Source organism: Choloepus didactylus, chromosome X, assembly GCF_015220235.1.
Source record: "Choloepus didactylus isolate mChoDid1 chromosome X, mChoDid1.pri, whole genome shotgun sequence".
Lineage (NCBI taxonomy): Eukaryota > Metazoa > Chordata > Mammalia > Pilosa > Megalonychidae > Choloepus > Choloepus didactylus.
The window spans coordinates 146,983,994-146,995,831 of record NC_051334.1 but is presented as its reverse complement, the minus strand read 5'-3'; the positions used below and the strand labels follow the sequence as shown (position 1 = coordinate 146,995,831).

The 11,838-nt window shown below is 37.2% G+C and overlaps 1 non-coding gene across 1 annotated transcript; it reads left to right on the top strand.

Moving 5' to 3' along the window:
• Positions 1 to 1,341: 1,341 nt before the first annotated feature.
• Positions 1,342 to 1,447, top strand: LOC119523945. The gene has a single exon (XR_005214745.1). It is a non-coding gene; the product is annotated as a U6 spliceosomal RNA (small nuclear RNA).
• Positions 1,448 to 11,838: the final 10,391 nt, after the last annotated feature.

The following is an 11,838-nucleotide window of genomic DNA, read 5'->3' as shown; positions in this document are numbered from 1 at the left end:
AGAGTTGAGAGGCTGTCATGGGGGGTACTCCTATGCAAGCTTCAGCTAGATATGCCAAATGGCCACAATATGATAAGAACAAGTCAAAAGTAGTCCCAGAAACTTTAAAGAATACCTCCAGAGAACTTCTATGCCAGCTAAATATCAATCACAGAAGCAATAGACTCTTCAAGAACATCAATCAGATGTGTCCCTTTTCCCATAATGTCAGCACCCCTTTTTGACTTGAACAAGTTAGGGTGGTTACTGCTTAGACATCCCTGAAGACTGGGAAAGTGACTAAACTAGAGAAAGAGGTAGCAACTGACAATTTAGAAATTAATAAAGGATTATCAATAATGAGTCTGTATATAATTTTATTTTTCTTAGTTGCTAGGGTACTAGAATAGTTAGCAGGAAAGAATTGAAATGGTGGAACTGTTACCCCATAGCATTCTTTGAAATTTGCTCTATAGCTACCTGTTAAATCATAATTTGAAAGTAATCATCTTTTTGCATATATGTTATAATTCACAATAAGGAAATAACTGAAACTATGGTACTGTAACTCATAATTTATTTTGGAAATTTCCATTATAACTACTTGTTAAATCACACAGTAAAAGTTATTACCTTTTTGCATATATGTTATATTTCACAATAAGGAAATAACTGAAACTGTGGAACTGTAACCCATAACATTCTTTGAAATTTGCTCTTAACTACTTGTTAAGTTGCACTTTGAAAGTTATCGCTTCTATTTATATATGTTATATTCCACAACAGAAGATTTGATTAAAAATATATATGTGAAAGCCAAAAAGCTGGTACTATGAAAAACTGTTGTGCCTCTGAACTGATTTTGTTACCCTGTGCTGTCTGTTTTCTTCCACCTTTCCCTCCTCCTTCTCTCTATTTTCCCTTTCATTGTACAGTCATGAACCTAAACTTTAGTATTCTTTAGCTATAACATTGTAGCTCACTGACAATCCCATGACTCCTGATGACATTTTCTACCTGAGATATTGCTTCTCACATTTGGGCCACAATTTCCCCCCAGATACTCAGCAAAATAGGAGGGTAACCCTGACTTGTTCAGAACTCTGGAAGGGGATATGGACTGGAGGACCCTAAAAATTCTGAATTGAAGAAAAAAATATCGGGTAGGAAAACTCTGTTTTGGACCTGCTGGTCCTTTCTTCCCCGCCGACTCAGTCTCAAGTCCAAGAAGCAACTTAAAAATAACTGACCAAATCAAACATACTAATGAAATGAGTAGTCCTTTGGGAGCAAAAGGCATAAACTTGAGATCCAAAAGCTATTCAGCCACGACAGACAGGAGGATTAAGAAATACTTGTGGGGTGCTCATTATGGCAGCACATATGCTAAATTTGAAGGATATAGAGAAGATTAGCATGGCCCCTGTGCAAGGATGGCACTCAAATTTGTTAAGTGTTCCATATTTTTCCCAGAAGGAAAAGAGAAGAGAAAGGGGGTGGAAATAATAATGGAGGAAATGAGCCTGTGACCCTGTGACCCCACCTGTGGCACCTCTTTGGCACCCAGGCCTCCACTGAAAGTGCAGGCAAAGGCCACTAGGCTGCAGAAGTGGCAGTGGGGAGTAGCCAAGCCACAGAGACCCTGATTTTGGCTTAGAGAGAGGGTTCACATCTGAGCAACAAAAGAGGTTCTCTTCAGCATTCGACAATCTGGTCAGGATATGTCTCAGAGGTAGAATCGTGCTCAACACCATCAAATATCACAACAAATGGAAGAAGAGACAGCCCAAAAAGATATTGGCACACCTCTTGGACCCATGCTGTGGAAACAATCAAGGGTATCTATTTGAAAGGCCAGCATTCACAGCCATGAAGCTTACCAATGATACAATGGTAGATGTGTCTTTCCTGCAGATGCCTTGCATTGCTAACATTTCTTCTTTTGTAAGACCACTTTCCCTGCCTGAAACAAATTATTTGCTAGACTAGCATTAGGGAAATGAAAATGTTGAAAAGTCCCACAGGACCCTATGATTATTTCAAATATGATACTTATCTTGGAAAGAATATCAAATTAAGGAATACTTTAGGCAGGAGGAAACTTCATGTGATATTGAGAATTAGAAAAGGTTTTCAATATTGAAGTACTAAAAATATCATATAAAATATTACATTGGGGTGGTAAAGAGTGTGAAAACCATTGAAGAGAAGGACCAGAATAAGGGCCATTGAGTGAAAGTTTAAATCCAGTAGTGCATAAATTTCTATTTTCCCAAAACCATGAACACTTCAATACAGATTGATAAGTAAACAGAATAATGACCACATCACATGAAAATTTCCCCATCAACACCTACATTTCAAAAACTATAACTTAAGGAAATCTGCAGTTGATATTTTCAAGAACCTTTTCACATACTGACCATGCTCCTCCTTGTCATGAAGCAGTGTCCTAGAGCTCACCTGAATTATGGCTTTGGAAAAATGCAATTCCCTCTTTCCATAGTTCCTCTCCTTGATCCAACTTGGATTTTACATCTGATTTGCAGAACTGCTGCCCTGGTTGTGAGAAAAAATAAATGGAATTTTGAGTTCTGTAAAAAAATAAAAATAAAAAAAAATGCAGGAAATAAACACAGAAAATTTCCCAATGCATCTGTAATTTTGTAAAAACTACAGATCCAAGAAATTCAACATACCACAAACAGAATATATCTGAATATACCTACTCAAAGACATTTAGTAAAGAGGTTGTCAATGTCAAAGACAAAGAGAATACTCTGAAAACAGCAAGAGAATAGCAATCCATCACATACAAGGGAAGCCTGATAAGGAAAAGTGCAGATCTCTCAGCAGAAACCTTGGAAGTGAGAAGGCAGTTTTATGACATATTTAAGACACTGAAAGACAAAAATTCCCACCCAAAAATTTTGTATCCAGCAAAACTGCCCTGCAATAGTTTGAAAGAGTTTAAAATATTTACAGATACATACTGTGAGAGTTCATGGACAAGAAACCTGCTCTACAAGAAATATTAAAGGGAGTACTACAGCTTATAGGCAAAGACAGGTGGGAGAAGTTTGGGAAAGAGTGTAGAATGAAGAATATCAGTAACAGTAACTAATACAGTAAAAAAGAGAGAAAAAATAAGATGTGACATATAAAATCCAAAAAACAAAATGGTTATATAAAGTACTGCTTTTACAGTAATAACATTAAATGTTAATGGATTATATTCCCCAATAAAAAGACATAGATAGGCAGAATGGATAAACAATATACATCTTTATGCTGTTTACCAGAGACTCTCTTTAGGACCAAGGATAAAAAAGAAGGTTGAAAGTGAAAGGTGGGAAAAATATTTCATGCAAACAACAAGCAGAAAAGATAAGGGGTAGCTATACTAATATCACACAAACTAGACTTCAAATGTAAAACAATTAAAAGTGACAAAAAGGACACTATGTATTAATGAAAGAGACAATTCATCAAGAAGAAATAGCAACAATAAATATCTGTGTATTGAGCCAGAGTGCCCCAAAATGCAAGAGGCAAACACCAACAACACTGAAGATAGAAGTGGACAGTTCTACAATAATACTTGGAGATTCAATACACCATTCTCATCAATGGATAGAACATCTGGACAGACGATTGGTAAGGAAACACAGCTTTTGTATAATTTGAAAAATGAACCACACTTAAGAGACATTTAAAGAACACTGCATCCCACAAAAGCAGGATACACATTTTTCTCAAGTGCTCATGGATCATTCTCCAAGATAGACCACATACTGGGTCACAAAGCAGGTCTCAATAAATTTTAAGAGATTGAAATTGTACAAAACACTTTCTCAGATCATACTGGAATGAAGTTGGAAATCAATAATAGGAGGAAAACTGGAAAATTCACAAATGTATGGAAGTTAAACAACACACTCTTAATGGATCAAGGAAGAAATTGCAAGAGAAATCAGTAAATATCTTGAGGCAGATAAAAATGAGAACACAAAGTATCAATCTTATTTAATCAAAGGCAGTGCTCAGAGGGAAAGTTATTGCCCTAAATGCATATATTAAAAAAGAAGAAAGAACAAAAACTGAGTACTCAACTGCCCAACTGTAAGAACAAGAGAGAGAAGAACAAACTAACCCCAAAGCAAACAGAAGGAAGAAATAACAAAGATTAAAGAAGAAATAAATGAAATTGAGAACATGAAAACAATAGAGAGAATCAACAAAATCATAAATTTGTTCTCAATAAAATTGATGGACCCTTAGGGAGACTGACAAAGAAAAAAGGGAGATGATGCAAATAATACAAATAGTAATTGGGTGGAGGTCATAAGTACTGACCCCACAGAAATAAAGAGATAATGAGAGGATACTATGAGCAACCATATACTAACAAATTAGACAACATTGATGAAATGGACAACTTCCTACAAAAGCATGAACAACAAACTGACTATGGAAAAAATAAAGAACCAAAACAAGCAAATCACAAGAGGTTGAAACTGTCATAAATGAATGTCCAGGATGAGAATGCTTCATATGTGAATTCTACCAAGCATTCAAGAAAGAATTAGTACCAATCCTGCTAAAAATCTTTAAAAAATAAAAGAGGAGGGAAAGCTACCTAACTCATTCTATGAAGCAAAAAAAAAAAAAAAAAAACACCCTAATATCAAAGCCAAAAGAAAGAAAATTATAAATGAATATCTTTATGAATACAGATGCAAAAATCCTCAACACAATACTTGCAAATTGAATCCATCATTAAAAGATTTATACACCACAGCCAAGTTTTTTTTTTTCCAGGTATGCAAGGATGGTTCCACACAAGAAAATCAATTAATGTAATACACCATGTTGATAAATCAAGTTGAAAAACCACATGATCATCTCATTTGATTGAGAAAGGGCATTTCACAAAATTCAACATCCTTTCTTGATGAAAACACTTTAAAGGATAGGAATGGAAGTAAGCTTCCTGAATATTATAAAGGGAGTGTTCTAGTTTGCTAATGCTGCAGAATGCAAGACACCAGAGATGGATAGGCTTTTATAAAATGAGGGTTTATTTGGCTATACAGTTACAGTCTTAAGGCCATAAAGTATCCAAAGTAACACATCAGTAATCGGGTACCTTCACTGGAGGATGGCCGATGGCGTCCGGAAAACCTCTGTTAGCTGGGAAGGCACGTGGCTGGCGTCTGCTCCAAAGTTCTGGTTTCAAAATGGCTTTCTCCCAGGACATTCCTCTCTAGCAAGCTTGCCCTTCTTCAAAACATCACTCACAGCCGCACTCCGTTCAGTCTCTTTGAGTCAGCATGTTTTATATGGCTCCACTGATCAAAGCCCACCCTGAATGGGTGGGTTCACACCTCCATGGGAGTATCCCACCAAAGTCACCACCCACAGTTGGGTGGGGCACATTCCAAGCAAATCTAATCAGCACCAAAAGTCTGTCCCACAAGACTACAAAGATAATGGCATTTGGGGGACACAATACACTCAAACCGGCACAGGGAGTATATAAAAATCTCACAGGTAGCATCATAATCAATGGGGAATGACTGAAAGCTTTCCCTCTAAGATCAAGAACAAGACAAGGATGCCCACTGACACCACTGGCATTCAACATTGTACTGGAAGCTCTATCTAGAGCAATTAGGCAAGTAAAAGAAATAAAAGGTGCCCAAATTGGAAAGGAAGAAATAAAACTTTCACTGTTTGCAGATGACATGATCCTATATGTAGAGAATCCCCAAACATCTAGAGCAAAGCTACTAGAGCTAGTAAATGAATACAGCAAGTTGGCAGGACCCAAGATCAACATCCAAAAGTCAGTAGTATTTCTATATACTAGTAAGGAGCAATCTGAGGAGGAAATCAAGAAAAAAAAATCCCTTTACAGTAGCAACAAAAAGAATAAAATATTTATGAATAAATCTAACCAAGGATGTAAAGGACTTATACACAGAAAACTATAAAAAATGTTAAAATAAATCAAGAAAGACTTAAATAAATGAAAGAATATAGCATGTTCATGAATTGAAGAAAAAAAATAGCTAAGATGTCAATACTACCCAAATTGCTTTATAGATTCAATGCAATACATTTTAAAATCCCAACAACTTACTTTGCAGATATAGAAAAACTATTAATTAAATTTATTTGGAAATGCAGGCCACAATGAATAGCTAAAAATATATTGAAAAAATGAAGTGGGAGGTCTCACACTATCTGACTTTTAAGACTATTACAATGCTAAAATGGTCAAAAGATCATGGTACTGGCTCTTTAAGATAGATGTACTAACCAGTGAATTGAATTTAGTGTACAGAAGTGGACCCCCTCATCTATGGACAGTTGATCTTTGACAAGGCAGTCAAGTCAATTCACCTGGCACAAAGCAACCTCTTCAATATATAGTGCTTCTAGAACGGGATATCAATATCCAAAAGAATGAAAGAAGACCCCTATCTCACACTTTATACAGAAATTAATTCAAAGTGAATCAAATACCTAAATATTAGTGGTAGACCATAAAATTTTTGAAACAACATGTGGGGAAATATCTTCAGGATCTTGTGATTGGAGGTGCTTTTCTAGACCTTATAACAAAGTGTAAGCAATGAAAGAAGAAATGGACAAATGAGATTGCCTCAAAATAGAACACTTCTGCACATCAAAGGACTTTGTTAAGAAAGTAAAAAGGCAAGTAAAGTAAAGGCAAGAAAAGTAGAAAAAACACATATCAGATAATGATTTAATATCAAGAATATATAAAGAGATACTACAATTCGACAACAGAAAGACAACCCAATTGAAAAATGGGTAAAAGATATGGATAGAGAATTTTCCAATGAGGAAATACAAATGGCTCAAAAGCATATGGAAAGATGCTCAACTTCACTAGCAATTAGGGAAATGCAAATCAAAACCACAATGAGATATCATCTCACACTGACTAGAATGGTCATTATCAATAAAACAGTAATCTAGAAGTGCTGGAGGGGATGTGGGGAAAGAGGTACACTTATTCACTGTTGGTGGGAATATAAAATGGTGCAACCACCTGGAATGTTATTTGGCAGTTCCTCAGGAATCTAAGTATAGAGTTGCTGTATGATCCAGCAATCTCATTACTAGGTATATGCTTGGAAGAATTGAAAGTGGAGACATGAATGGACATTTGCACACCAATGTTTGCAGTGGCAATATTCATGATTGCCAAGAGATGTATGAGTGGATAAACTGTGGTATATACAGAATATGGAATATTACACAGCTGTAAATAAGAATAAAGTCATGAAGCATTTAATATGGTGGATGAACTCTGAGGACTTTATATTGAGTGAAATAATCCAGAAACAAAAGGACAAATACTGTATGGTCTCACAAATATGACCTAACTATAATGAGCAAACTCTGAGAGTTACAGTAGAGAATACAGGTTATCAGAAGTTAGATAGAGGTTATAGGTGGGCACTTGATGCTGAAGGAGTACAGAATGTTCAACAGGATTGATTTTAAAGATCCAGAAATGTATAGAACAATATTCTGTGATGGTTTCAAAAATTGTAATTATAATGAACAAAGGTGAATGTGAGTATGGTTGAAAGAGAAAAGCTAAAGGCATATAAGACACCAGAAGGAAAGATAGAGGATAAAAACTGGGACTGTTTAACATAGTGAAACGTAGAGTGTACAAAGATGGTGATTAAATGTACTAACATAAGAAAGTTTTTACTTGAGGGAGAACAATTGAATGCCACCATTGCAAGGTGTTAAAAATGGGATGGCATATGGAAAATACATTTAATGCAAACTAGGGTATACCATTACCAGTAACACCATGGTGTACTTTCATTAATCACAGCAAAGGCAATTTATAAAAGCTAATTTCAGGAGAACCTAAGATGGTAGCTAGGTGACACAGGGCAAAAAAAAAAAAAAAACACCTCCATGAAAAATACTAGATAAAAGCCAGAAAGTGACCCAGAACACCAGTTCCAGCGATGCACCAGCTGGACAAGGACTGCTAAAGCCACAGGGACCTTGCATTTGGTGAAACTGGGAATCTGCATTCTGAAATGAGTGAGTAATCCAGCAGAAAGTCCAATGGCTGTGGTGAGGTTTGGGGAAACCACAGATTGGCATTTGGAGATGGACTAGTTCTTAAAAAAAAAAAAAAAACCCGGGAGAGGCTGCAGATATGGCAGTGAGAACCATGCAGTGAAGCACTGCAGGAGCAGGCTGTAGCCAATGCCTCAGTGTCTGGCATGGAGGATAGCCCTCCCCACACATGCTCCTGATTGTCTCAGGGCTGGGGGATAGAGGGGAGCAAAAAGGAGAAAGAAACTGTGCCCCTTGCAGATATCTCCCCGGGGGGCTAGAGACATTCCTGCCCAGGGATGGAGCCATAGCCCAGAGCCATGCCAAGAGTGTTTCCCACAGTGCAAAACACACACTACAATATTGGCCATGGACAGTGGTCTTTAGTGCACACACAGCTAATTGTCCCCAAACTGGGAAGGCAGAGCTCTGCGAAAAGGGGAAAATTAACATGCCCCATTCAACCATCTTTATAGCAGGCTTGGAATGCCCCTGCATGGCCCAGCAGCCCAGGGCTTCCCTGGAGGCTGGTGCACACTTGTGATGTGGCACAGCCTTCCCACAGCAGAGGTCCTGGAAGAGCACAGCTGGGAAGGGGACCCGCTTGGAAATCCCAGGGACCCTACACCAATACAAAGGACTTGTGGGTCAGTGGCAGAGACAATCTGTGGCAAGACTGATATGAAGTCTTAGACTCTTGTAACACCCTTAAATCTCCAGGAACACCTGGGAGGTTTAATTATTAAAGCTGCCCTGTCTCCCTAACCACCCAGACACACGCCCCACATTCAGGGTGGACAGTACCAACAACACAGCCAAACTAAGTACAGGAACTGAACCCCACAAGAATCAGATCCCCACACATCACAAAGACAAAGTCAGGGAGAACTGACTTGAGGGGAATAGGTGACTTGAAGACGCCATCTGCTGGCTAGTTAGAGAAAGTATATGCCACCAAGCTGTAGATCTGAAAAATTAGATATCGGTATTATAGGCAAAAAGAACCCTATCAAGTAAAGCAAATGTCTAGAGGCCAAAAACAACAGAAAATCTTAAAGCATATGATAAAACCAGATGATATGGAGAACCCAAACCCAAACACCCAAATCAAAAGATCAGAAGAGACACAGTACTTGGCACAATTAATCAAAAGCCTAAAATGAAACAACGAGAGCATGGCACAAGACATAAAGGACATGAAGAAGAGCGTGGCACAGGATATAAAGGACATAAAGAAGACCCTAGAAGAGCATAAAGAAGAAATTGCAAGAGTAAATAAAAAAAAAAATAGAAGATATTATGGAAATAAAAGAAACTGTTGGCCAAATTAAAAAGACTCCGGATACTCATAATACAGGATTAGAGGAAGCTGAACAACAACTCAGCATCTTCGAAGACCACAGAATGGAAAATGAAAAAACAAAAGAAAGAAAATGGGAAAAAATTGAAAAAATCAAAATGGATCTCAGGGATATGATAAATAAAATAAAACATCCAAATTTAAGACTCATTGGTGTCCCAGAAGGCAAAGAGAAGGGTAAAGGTCTAGAAAGAGTATTCAAAGAAATTTTGGGGGAAAATTACCAAACCTTCTACACAATATAAATACACAAAGCATAATTGCCCAGTGAACTCCAAACACAATAAATCCAAATAAACTCACTCCGAGACATATTCTGATCAGACTGTCAAATACTGAAGAAAAAGAGCAAGTTCTGAAAGCAGCAAGAGAAAAGAAATTCACCACATACAAAGGAAACAACATAAGACTAAGTTGTGACTACTCAGTGGCCACCATGGAGGCGAGAAGGCAGTGGCATGACATATTTAAAACTCTGAGAGAGAAAAAATTTCCAACCAAGAATACTTTATCCAGCAAAACTCTCCTTCAAATTTGAGGGAGAGCTTAAATTTTTCACAGACTAACAAATGCTGAAAGATTTTGCTAATAAAAGTCCTGCCATACTTCAGATACTAAAGGGAGCCCTACAGACAGAGAAACACAGAAAGGAGAGAGAGATATAGAAAAATTTAACAGACATATATAGAACCTTACATCCCAAATCACCAGGACACACATTTTTCTCTAGTGATCATGGATCTTTCTCCAGAATAGACCATATGTTGGGACATAAAACAAGCCTCAATAAATTAAAAAAAAAATTGAATATATTCAAAGCACATTCTCTGACCACAATGGAATACAAATAGTAGTCCGTAATTTTTTATTTGTAACGCCACTATTTACTTCCTATGGGATATAAAATACATAAACTCTAATGACAAATCAGTGGCTTTGGACTCAATGTATAATAGGTAATTTCTGACATAAAGATGGGGGAATGGAGGAGTATATGAACATAGTTTATGTGTCCTGTTGAAGTTAAGTTGGTATCAAAGAAAAAAAAGATTGTTATAGATTTAAGAGGTTAAATTTAAGCCCCACAGTAAACACAAAGAAATTATCAGAGAATATGACCATAGAGATGAAAAGTAGAGTATGGGTAATGAGAAGTGGGGGAAGGGACAATGGGGAGTTAAGAAATGAGTGTAGGGTTGCTGTTTGAGGTGAAGGGAAATTTCTAGTAATGGATGGTGGGAAGGTGATAGCATTACAGCATTCTAAATGTGATTAATCCCACTAACGGAATGCTAGGGAGGGTTTGGAATGGGAAGATTTAGGCTGTATATATGTTTCCACAATTGAGAAAAAAAAAAAGAAAAAGACTGTCTAAATAGGCAATGACAATTAAATGCCAAGGATGATCCTGGATTGGATCTGAGGATGGAGGAGAGGAGGCTCAAAGGGACACAGTTGGGAAATAAAGAAGAAAAAAAAGGAAATATAGAATGTAAGCTTTGTATCAATGTTGAATTTCTTGAACTTAGCTGCACTTAATGGGAATACATAAAAGAATGTTCTTGCTCATGGAAAATGTATATGTGAATTATATTGTTTGTTTAAGGATGTGTGCAGCCTGCTGTCAGATGTTCAGAAGACAGAGCAATAGATGATGGATGATAGGGAGGGAGGGAAAGAAAGAAATGGTGGTTTGACAGGATGTTAAAGTTGGTGGATCGGGGTATTGGGGGAGGTGGGGTATGCTGGAGTTCTGTGTATGGGTTTTGTACTGTTTTTGCAACTGTTCCTGTAACTTTGAATTTATTTCAAAATAAAATTGAAAAAAAAAAGGTAATCACCAATAAGAGTTGGATTTAAGGAAGAGGTATGGGACTCTTGCTGTTGTTCTTTCTCTTTTGTCTCTTTTCTCTTCTTTCTTTACAGAAGAAATGGAAGTGTTATATATATTGTGGTGGGGAAGGCCTATGTGATTATACCAATAATGCTTGACTATAAACTTAGGATGGATTGTATGGTGTATGAATAAATCTATTTAAGTAATAAACAGAGGGATATAATTGCTGGAGAAGAAGTCAAGGGAAAGATATACCCATTCACTGTTGGTGGTGAAGCGAAATGGTGGAGCCCCTTTGGAGGGCAATGTGGTGGTCCACAGGAGGCTAAGTATAGGGTTGCCACATGATCCTGCAATCCCATTATTAGACAAAGAATTGGAAGAATTGAAAGCAGGGACATGAACAGGCATTTCTACACTAGTGTTTATGGCCATATGTTTCATGATCTTCAATGGATTGAAGTAGCCTAAGAACACATCAACTGATGAATGGAAGGGTGAATCCTGGTCTATGCATACAACAGAACATTAAGTAGCA